Source organism: Trachemys scripta, chromosome 2, assembly GCF_013100865.1.
Source record: "Trachemys scripta elegans isolate TJP31775 chromosome 2, CAS_Tse_1.0, whole genome shotgun sequence".
NCBI lineage: Eukaryota > Metazoa > Chordata > Testudines > Emydidae > Trachemys > Trachemys scripta.
This window is the reverse complement of record NC_048299.1, coordinates 111,241,908-111,252,334: the sequence shown is the minus strand read 5'-3', so window position 1 is coordinate 111,252,334 and position 10,427 is coordinate 111,241,908. Positions and strand designations below refer to the sequence as shown.

The following is a 10,427-nucleotide window of genomic DNA, read 5'->3' as shown; positions in this document are numbered from 1 at the left end:
CATCCTATTCTGTGCCTTCCCCCACAGCCCTTCCCCCATTCCACCCACGGCCCAATCCCCATTCCTCCCCCACTCCACCTCTTCCCCCCTGAAATTGAATAGAAATGTTGTGCTGGAAGGAACCTCAAGAGGTCATCTAGCCCAGGGATTCCCAACATTTTACTTTCTGAGACCTGTCCAACATGCTATAAAAATTCCAAGGCCCAGCACCAGGGGGGTGAGAGTGTGGTTTGGAGCTCTGGGTTTCAGCCACTGGAGGCGGGGCTCGGGGCTTTAGCCCTACAGGATGGGAACGGGGCAGGGAGGTCAGGGCTTCTGTCTTCTGTGGTTGGGGGGGTTAGGTCTCTGGAATTTAGCTGCCGGATGGGAGGCGCCTCGGGGCTTCAGTAGGGTAACCGGGTGTCCAGTTTTTGACTGGAGCACCCAGTCAAAAAGGGATCCTGGCAGCTCTGGTCAGCACCGTTGACTGGGCCGTTGACTGTCCGGTTGGCGGTGCTGCGCAGTGGGACTGGCAGGCTCCCTGCTAGCTGCTACGCCTTGCGGCTCCCAGGAAGCAGCCGGCATGTCCCCCTCTGGCTTCTACGTGTAGGAGTAGCCAGTGGGGTCTGCGTGCTTCCCCCCGCCCGCAGGCACAGCTCCCATTGGCTGGGGCAGGGCAAGGGACAAACTAGTGCGCCTGGGAGGCTGTGGTTGAGGGGTCATGGCGCGCATCTCTCTCACTGCTGCTGGCCCACTTCTCCTCCTCGAGCTCCTCCTGTGGCTAGTCTTGAGCTGCGGCGCATGCCCTGCGGTGAACCGCGGTCTGTCACCCCATCACCGGCACCCAGAAGTTGAAGGTATGTATCCTCGACTCCGAGTGCTGGGAATGGGGCTTCACCTCCATCCCCCTCACTGCATTCCTCCCTGTCCCAACCCCCCTGCATTCCCATCCCCCCGTCATTGCATCCCTCCCCATCCAACACCCCTGCACCTCCATCCCCCTCACTGCATCCCTCCCCCGTCCCATCCCGCCTGTCCCCCACACCTACCCATCCCAGCCCTCTCCCACCCATCCACTCCACATCCCAGAGCCATCAGCCCCATGTCCCTCACCTCCAAAGCCCTGCACCCCATTCACCTCCATACACTGCTGCACTCCCATTATGATCTTATACACCCCTGTGCCCCCCACATCCTAATGCACCTGTAGCCTTCTGCCTCCCCCTGCATCCCCATCCATCCCACATACCCCTACAGCCCCCTCCTCTCTCCTTCACTGCCCCCTCTCACTCCCACCCTGCTCTTGTTCTTGGCCTCTTTCCCTCCTCATCCTCTCTCCTCCACCCCACCCCACCCCACCCATCTTTTCCCCTCTAACCCACCCTCCTCCCTTCCTGCCTGGATGTCTGTGTAGGCAAGTGTGTCATGTATGCATTGTATGTGTGTAAGAGACTGTGTGTCTTTGTATAGGAAGGTGCGTGTATTGACGCATATACCTGTGTGAATAAAATTTGCAGCCTGACTCTTTTGACTTTTATTCCTTTTGCTGGCTTGCGCACAAAAAATTGATGACATAAAATATGCGTGTATTCATTTCATAACAAGTTTTTAAAAGAGAAAGGAACTCTAATAGAAATGTTTTATTTCTTATAAAGTGAATGTTGTTGACTAGTAATTGCAGAAGAGCCAATGTATCATACATTTCTCCCCATCTTTGTCAAGCTACATTGTAAACTCTTTGTGGCAGACTCTCTCTTTCTATGTGTATGTCCAGCACCTACCACCCTGTAGCCCTAATCTTAGTTGGGGTCTCTAGGCACTAAACAACAATTGTAATAATAAATAATGTGGAAGTATATATGTTAGTGCATGCTAGATGTGTACACATGAATACACATGTGTATCTGCATGTAGGTATGGGAGTCAGTTTCTACAGATTTATTTCTATAGGTATCTGGACAGGTATGCATTTTTGTGGTTGTGCTCTATGGATTTGTATTTGGGCTTCAGGAATGGGCCATTAATGGACCCATTGCAGCTGTGATAATGTCTGGTCCTAATTCCACACATAAAATTACAATAACTTTAGTGAACAAAAAACATGGAGCTAGTTATGAAAAATGGGAAGGGGGAGGGAAAGAATCATGAAAACCTTTGTGAAATTTCATTTTCTTAAAAATTACCCCTTTTGACTGTTTTGCTGCCAGCTCTAGTGTCCTGTAACAAATAAAACATGAAATTAGCATAATACATCTGTCAAAACAATAAATATGCCTGTTTGGGTCTTGCAGTGAAAATGAGCACATGAGCGAGGGTTGTGGAGAGCAAGCGATGGGGGGGTGGGGAGATGGAGTGAGTGGGAGCAGTGCCTTGGGAAGGGGCTGGGCCTCAGAGAAGGGGTGAGGCAGTGGGCAGGGCATGGGTGTTCGGTTTCTGGAATTAGAAAGTTGGCAATCCGGGCGTCAGCCCTGCAGTGTGCGCCAGGGCTCAGGACTCGAAGCTCCCAGCTTTAGCCCTGTGGGATGAGGGGGCTCGGGCTTCTGCCCCACGTTGCGCTGGAGCTCGGGGCAGCAGCCACTACTCTCCAGCCGCCCAGGTCTGAATGTTCTTCTTGTCCTATCCTCAGAGATTAAAGAGAACACGTTTTCTCCCTCCTCCTTGTAACAACCTTTTATGTACTTGAAAACTATACTGTCCCCTCTCAGTCTTCTCTTCTCCAGACTAAACAAACACAGTTTTTTCAATCTTCCCTCATAGGTCATGTTTTCTAGACCTTTAATCATTTTTGTTGCTCTTCTCTAGACTTTCTCCAATTTGTTCACATCTTTCCTGAAACGTGGCGCTCAGAAATGGACACAATACTCCAGTCGAGGCCTAATCAGTGTTGAGTAGAATGGAAGAATTACTTCTCATGTCTTGCTTACAACACTCCAGCTAATACAACCCAGAATGATGTTAGCTTTTTTTGCAACAGTGTTACACTGTTGACTCATATTTAGCTTGTGATCCACTATGACCCTGAGATTCCTTTCTGCAGTACTCCTTCCTAGGCAATCATTTCCCATTTTGTATGTGTGCAACTGATTGTTCCTTCCTAAGTGGAGTACTTTGCATTTGTCCTCATTGAATTTCATCCTATTTACTTCTCTTAACCTTCTCTTCTCTAGACTAAACATGCACAATTCTTTCAAACTTTCCTTGTCCAACTTGTTCACATCTTTCTTAAAGTATGGTGCCCCAGTTTGGACACTTACTTGCAACATTGCTGTTAATACACCTCAGAATGATATTTGTCTTTTTTGCAAGAAACTACATCACATTGTATTTGTTTCAGGAAGCCTCCCTCCCAGCCCCTGGCATGTAGGAACCAGGACCCCAACCCAAATCTCGAGGTCTTGTAGGTTCCTTTTTTGGAAATACTTTTTTGGATTGGTCTTTTTATATGGAATATCCATCTAAGAATTAGGAGAGGGCTTTTGGGGAATTGTTCGGTGGGTCTGGTAAGCAGCGATGTCTGCAGAGTGGGCAAGCTTCAACAGGGAGCTAAAGGCTGCCAGTGATGTCATTTCCTTCTTTATCGTTGCTCTAATGCAGTGGTTCCCAAACTTTAACAACCTGTGAACCCCTTTCACTAAAATGTCGTGTCTCGTGAACCCCTCCTAAAAATGAATATTTCCAGGGATTTTCTCCTTTACTTAAGAATAAATTATAAAAGCAGTGACCTTGGAAATATACAATTTGTTTTTATGACAAGCTTATTACACACTATTTATCATTAATTATTATTTATCATTACAGTATTTTATTACTTTATGAAAACGGCAACTCTCTTCCAAGATCTCACTTTCGTAGCTTGTATCACTGTGAATAAGCCTGTTATAAGACAAAGCTCCTACGTTTCATCAAGGAGTATCAGATGTGAAACAGCATGAAGGTATTTAAGAAGCCAACTCAGAGTTCCTCCTACACAAGCATTCAGGTCTTGAACAGTCCAAGCAAACAACGCACGTTATGACAAAGCTTAAACTTGTTCTTTAAAAACAATACTAGCTATTTAATTTTAAAAACAGCAAAAAATATCCACCTCCCTTTCCATTTCTTATAAGGAGTCTTGAATTTAAATCTCCTCAGTGTGATAGATATGCTTGCTGTGATCTGCTTAGCTCTTGGAAGTCCAGGGGCTCTGGGCTGCTGGCCCCATGCTGCCCAGGGTCCCTAGGGACAGCTCTGTCCGCCATTAGGGAATTTTTTACCCATACCCAGAACCCCCTGTAACATTTCACGAACCCCCAGGGGTTCATGAACCCCAGTTTGGGAACCACCGCTCTAATGCTAGCTAGCCCCCAGGGCCATTCACCATGGAGAGCAACAAGTGAAGGTTAATATGAAGCAGAGGCTGATTAATGTTCCACCTATGCCTGGGGCACAGCTGGCAGCTGTATCTGTCTGGGGGCCACATACTTGGGGCTTTACAGAAATGTAATGTGGGATCGGGCTCAGGGCTGGGGCACGGGTGCAGGAGGGGGTGCAGACTCTGGCTGGGGGTGTGGGCTCTGGGGATGAGGGGTTTGGAGTGCAGGAGGGAGCTCTGGGTTGGGCCAAGCAGTTTGGAGTGTGGGAGGGGGCTCAGGGCTGGGGCAGGAGATTGGAGTGAGGGAGGGGGGTGCAGGCTCCAGGAGGGAGTTTGGATGCAGGAGGGGGTTCCAACCTGGGGTAGGGGGTTGGGGTGTGAGGTGTAACGATTCTGCCTTTGGTGGGACACAACTGAGAGTATCAATTCAGGACAAATTGCTTAGCGCAGGGCAGTCACAGCCCATGGCTGGATGTCCTTTATTATTAAGGAACATCAAACCAGCCAAACAGAGAGGACTTTGGTTTTATTCCATTGGTTAACCAGACGACATACAAACAATTCCCTGAGATACTCCTTTGTATCATCACCAGCACCACTCGTTATGGGGGTGAATGATTATGAAAACCAGAACACCAGTAAAAGAAAAAAGGTTCTACCAATCCCAAAGGACCAAGCCCCAGACCCAGGTCAATATACCACTTAGATCTTACCCACAAATCACGCTGTTGCCAATCCTTTGGAATCTAAAAGTTTATTCATAAAAAGAAAGAAATATAGATCAGAGCTAAAATTAGTCAAAGTAAGCAATTACATACAGCAATGGCAAAGTCCTTGGCTCAGGCTTGTAGCTGTGATGGAATAAACTGAAGGCTCAAATCAAGTCTTTGGAGTACATCCACAGCTTGGATGGGTCATTCAGACATTTGTTCAGAGCTTCAGTGTAGCAAAGTTCCTCCAGAGGTAAGAAGCAGGATTGAAGACAAAATGGAGATAATGCAGCTGCCTTTTATAATCCGTTTGCCATGTGGCTTGTGCTTCCTTTCTTCAAAACACAAGCTACCTAGCACATGGCATGGAAAAACCTTAGAATTCTGTCCATAGGCATGTCACTGCATGCCTTGCTGAGTCACAAGGTATATCTGCCTTCTCTCAATGGGTAAATTGTATAGCTGATGTTCCTTAATGGACCCTCAAGCAGGCTAGGCAGTGCTGATGCCAAATTGTCTGGGGTATCACCCAGAAGCATAGCACAAGTTTGAAATACAGACAATATAGAGCCAATACTTATAACTTTAAATACAAAATGATACATGCATACAGATAGCATAATCATAACCAGCAAATCATAACCTTTTCATAGACATCCTACTTGACCTCCTTTGTACAAGATTTGATGAACTATAGGACCTTGGTTGCAACAATGATCTATACGGTCACAGTTCATGTCAATAACATCACAGAGGTCTGGAAGGGAATTAGGGTGCGGGAGGGGGTCCTGACCTGGGGCAGTGGTTTGGGGTGCGGGGTCTGGGAGGGAGTTAGGGTGTGGGTTCCAACCTGGGGCAGTGGTTCCTGGCCAATGGAAGCTGCAGAGCCGGTGCTTGGTGAAGGGGCAGCATGCGGAGCTTCCCTGATTGCCCCTGCACATAGGGGCTGGACATGCTGGCCACTTCCAGGAGCCGCACAGAGCCAGGGCAGGCAGGGAGCCTGCCTTAGCCCCACTGCGCCACCAACTGGACTTTTAACGACCCGGTCAGCAGCCGCCAGGGTCCCTTTTTGACTGGGCATTCCGGTCAAAAACTGGACGCCTGGAACCCTACATCCTGTCCTGCAGCTGGCCGGTACAATCTGTGACTCTGGCCTGTTGGCGAGAGGCCCAAAGGGGATGGACGAGAGCAGGGCTTAGCCACGTACAGAAAAACCACACTGGGGCTTTAAGAATGGCTTATACAACACAATCTTTTATTTGCCATCTGGGTTCTGAAGCCCCAGAGCAACATTGCTGCTGAGGTCTTGCTGCCTATACATTCGTGTCCGCTGTGAATTTGGCGGGCGCAGACTGATGCGGCTGTGCCCCAGGAATATGAGGGGTGCTTTGCCTCCCTTCCCCTTCGAGTCAGGCATGTGGAAAGTCTTGCGCCATGACACAACGTGACCCCATCAGAGGGCACTGCAGGGAGGGCAGCGCATGGACAAACATGCCCCAGGTATGGGGCGGGGCCAGTTTGCACCTGCCCCCACCTGGCCTGGGACTCTCCATCTATGACTGTTGTGCGGGGTTGAAGGTGCACTTCCAACTAAGCAAAGATAAGCTGCGATGCTATGGGGCAGAAGTTCTGTACAACATGTATTGTGACCCTGTGAATAAACTGTAGTTACATTTTTGACATCAATTTTGCAAGAATTCTCCAGAATCAACAAACTGTTCCAAAGGGAATCGGCTAATGCCTTCACCATGCCCGTCTTTCTTTCAGGCACTTATAGCCAGAGGATTGTTTCCACAGCGCATCCCTGCATCGGACGCGAAACTCCGCGAAGTGAGAGTTGCGGCCACTCGCCACCGGCTGCTGTTACTCCGGGTAATGTTCGCGTGGCTCCCGGAGCCCGGGCCTGGCAGCGCCGTGCGCAGCCGCAGCGTCGCTACACACACGCTGGGCTTCTCTCCTCTGGGGCCTGCGTCGAGCGGGACCGGCTGGATTTGCCTTTGTACCTGGCGGGATTTGGCGAGGCGGGGCGCAGAGGTCTCGGCTCCGCCCGCTCCCGGCGCCTCCCAGACCTCAGGGGGCGGCCGCTCTTCCCGCCCAGCTCCTCTCTATGGTCGCAGGTCCTAGTTCCCGCCGCCCACTCCCGTTAGTCACGTGGGCAGCGGTTTCCGGCGCGGACTCGCCGTAGCTTGAGTCGGGAGGTGGCGGACGGTCGCCGCGTGGGTCGGTGAGTGAGGTCCGCGCGCCCCCCCCCCACTCGGGGGGAGACGCGAATCGGCCCCGCCCCGCCCGCTGGGTCGTTTCCAGGGACACCGGCATTTGCCCCCCACCCCCTCCTGCCGCGTGCTGCCGGCGGCGGTTACACGGCCCCAGCGCCCTTTGTCTGGCCCGGGGCCCGGGGCTCGGCCCCCTCCCCGCCCCCGCCGCTCGCTTCGGGGTCCCCCCCCCGGCGGAGCCGCGCAGAGCGGGGCGGGCGTGACACCGGGGGGCGCTGCCCCGGGGCCAGGGCGGAGTCAGACCCCCGCGAATCTGGAGTCGCGTCCCGCTGCCGAGGCGGGGCAGGGAGCCCCCGGGGCGGCTTTGAATCACTGACCGCGACACCCCCGTGAGCGAGAGCAGCCCCTGCCGGGCCCCGCCTCTGCGCGTGTGGGGGCGCGCTGCGAGCCCGTCTCCTGCGAGCTGCCCTGGGCAGAGACCGCTGCTGCCCGCCCCGGGGAGCTGGCGGGGCTGGGGCTCAGCTTTGGAGCTACCAGCAAGTTGAGTGTTTAAAAATAATAACCATAAAAGCCCGTCTCGCAGTGAGACTGTCTGTGCTCAGCTTCTGAGCTCTGACGCAGCGGCAGCAATAACTACTCGGCAGTAACTACCTGTCTGTAGTGGTCAGTTCCAGCACACGCACAAACACCGTCTCTTTTTCAGGACCCAGTACACTTACCTACACACACGAGGATTAAAAATAAAGAACTGCATATTTCGTCTGGTCCGGCTCTCATTCTCCTCCTTTTGCAGCGATTGCTCTGCAGCGCCCAGGAGTTTCCATTGCAGTGTGAGCTGCTGCTCCATCTCTGGCTCTTTAGCGTGTGTTCAGATATTATTTGGGCATATTGTTAATATTTTCTTGATCAGTGTGAGCATCATAAGGGATGCAGCGATTTTCTCAGTTTATAACTCAACTAAACTTGAATGGAATTTCATGGGCTAAAGAAAAAGCACTTCTCTATCCTGTCTGTGTTCTCCCTGCCAAATTTCAAAGGTCTTTTTAGAACAATGGAGGTGGTAGTTTCTCAGAAAGAAGTACTAACACTCTTTTGTAATGGAAAAGGTTAAGCAGTCTAAATACAGGGGTTGCTATTAACTCCCCTGTAATACAGCTTTGAACATAGTGTGGGCTATTTAACTATTTTTAATTTTTCAATTTGCATCTGCAGATCATTCATGCAGTTTTAAGGTGAATAGAAATATTCTGGGATGAATAAACTGTGGGAGTCTTAGTGGTGTAGAGGGGGTAGCTGCTGGATGTTTGAAAGAATGTCCATTGTCTGGGTGGAAGATCTAGTTTGATTATCAGTAAGGCTCTGTGTCTGTCACGGATTCCAGGACTTTCTGGGACCTCCGGGACTTCTGCAGCGGCCTGTGTGGATGGCCCTGGAGCCACCTGAGCTGCTGCTGGGGCAGTGTCAGGCCGCTCCTCCTCCCCAGCACCAGGAGTTTGGGTTTGTGGAGGCTCAGGGTTGGGTTGCGGGGCAGTGCTTGCCTGGGGGGTGCTCCCTGGAAGGGCGACAGGCACTCCCCTGCCTCAGCTCCTAGCTCCACATGCTGCCTCTGCCTGCAGGCACTGCCCCCACAACTCTCATTGGCCATGATTCCCAGCCAATGGTAGCTGCAGAACCGGGCCTTGGGGTGGAGCGGAGGCAGCACATGGAGCTAGGAGCTGGAGGTTGCTGCTTCCAATAAGCCAGGTAGGGAACCTGTCCCAGCCCTGCCATCTTCTCCACCCCAGAACCCACAACACCCCCCTGGGCCGTGATCCCCCTCGAGCACCGGCAGCACCTTGCCGGGCCGCATCCATAGTTTCCCCCAAACTGCTCCCCTCCGCCGCCCCGAGTTTTAGTCAGGGATATATATAGTAAAAGTCATGGACAGGTCACGGGCCATGACTTTTACTAAAAATACCTGTGACTAAAACGTTGCCTCAATTATCAGCTATATATAGGGTGACCAGACGTCCCGATTTTATCGGGACTGTCCCAATATTTGCTTGTTTGTCCCGCGTCCCGACCAATGTGCGGTCGGGACACTGGACAAACAAGCAATTTTGCCCTCCCGGAAGGGCTCTTGCCCCCCCCCCCACCTCGACTCCGCTCCCTCCATCCCCCACTGGTTCCCTCCCCAAATCACCGCCCTGGCCCCGCCTCTTCCCCATGCATGTGGCACTCCTCCTCCGTTCCAGGCTTGCTGCTGTAATGGCAGGGCAAGCCTGGAGGGAGGGGGTGGTGGCCGGCTTCCAGTTCCTGGAGCTGGTGAGTAGGGGCACTGGGCGGGCAAGGGGGGCTGGCCAGGGGGCTGCTCCCCAGGAGGTAGAGGGGCTGGCCAGGGGGCTGCTCCCCGAGGAGGTAGAGGGTGGCAGCGGCGGGGGAGAGCGGCTCGGGGCCGCACGAGTGGCCATGTAAAGTTTATCAGCTTGGACGGGACCCTGCCAGCTCCCCGCCCCGCGCCAGCATGTCGCGCCGGCCACCACAGGCCAGGTAAGGAGCCAAATCGCCCTCTTCCCCCTCGTCCTGGCTCCTCAGTTGAGCCCCCCCCGTCACCCTCCTGGGGGAGCAGCCCCCTTGCCAGCCCCCCTTGCTTGCCTGGTGCCCGTACTCACAAGCCGCAGGAACTGGAAGCCGGCCACCCCCGCCCCTCCCCGGCTTGCGTTGGCATTACAGCAGCAAGCCTGGGAGGGAGGAGGAATGCCGCTCAGCTGAGGAGCCGGGGGGAGGGGGCACTCGGTTCCTTACCTGGCCTGCGGCGGCCGGTGGGACATGCTGGCGCGGGGTGGGGATACTACCTCCCTACAGGGGCAGGGCGAGGAGCCGTCAGGGGTCCCCCCCAGCCGATAAACTTTGTGTCCACTCGCGCGGCCCTGAGCCGCTCTCCCCCGCCGTTCCCTGGGTCTGGAGCCCCACGCCTCTCGCTCCAGCGGCTCCTTCCCCGTGGGGCGGCGGGACGTGCCGCATGTGCCCTGGGGGGAGGAGGGGGGAGGGGCAGCAGCCACGGTGCGGCCGGCACCTGCAAAAGCAGCTTTTTTTTTTATTACTTTTTTTTTGCTCCGCCCCCCCCTCCCCCCCGCGTGTCCCGATATCCCCCCTTCTCCCGCCCCCCCCCTCCCCCCGATATTTCCCGTCAGT

General features: G+C 53.3%; 1 protein-coding gene across 1 annotated transcript in view; it reads left to right on the top strand.

Moving 5' to 3' along the window:
* The first annotated feature begins 7,168 nt into the window (after nt 1-7,168).
* The window catches only part of TEX10 (testis expressed 10), a 120,659-nt gene continuing 117,400 nt past the window's right edge, over nt 7,169-10,427 (top strand). Inside the window, exon 1 of the mRNA XM_034761416.1 lies at nt 7,169-7,264. The gene's annotated coding sequence lies outside the window, so the exon portion shown is untranslated. The remainder of the gene's footprint in view (nt 7,265-10,427) is intronic.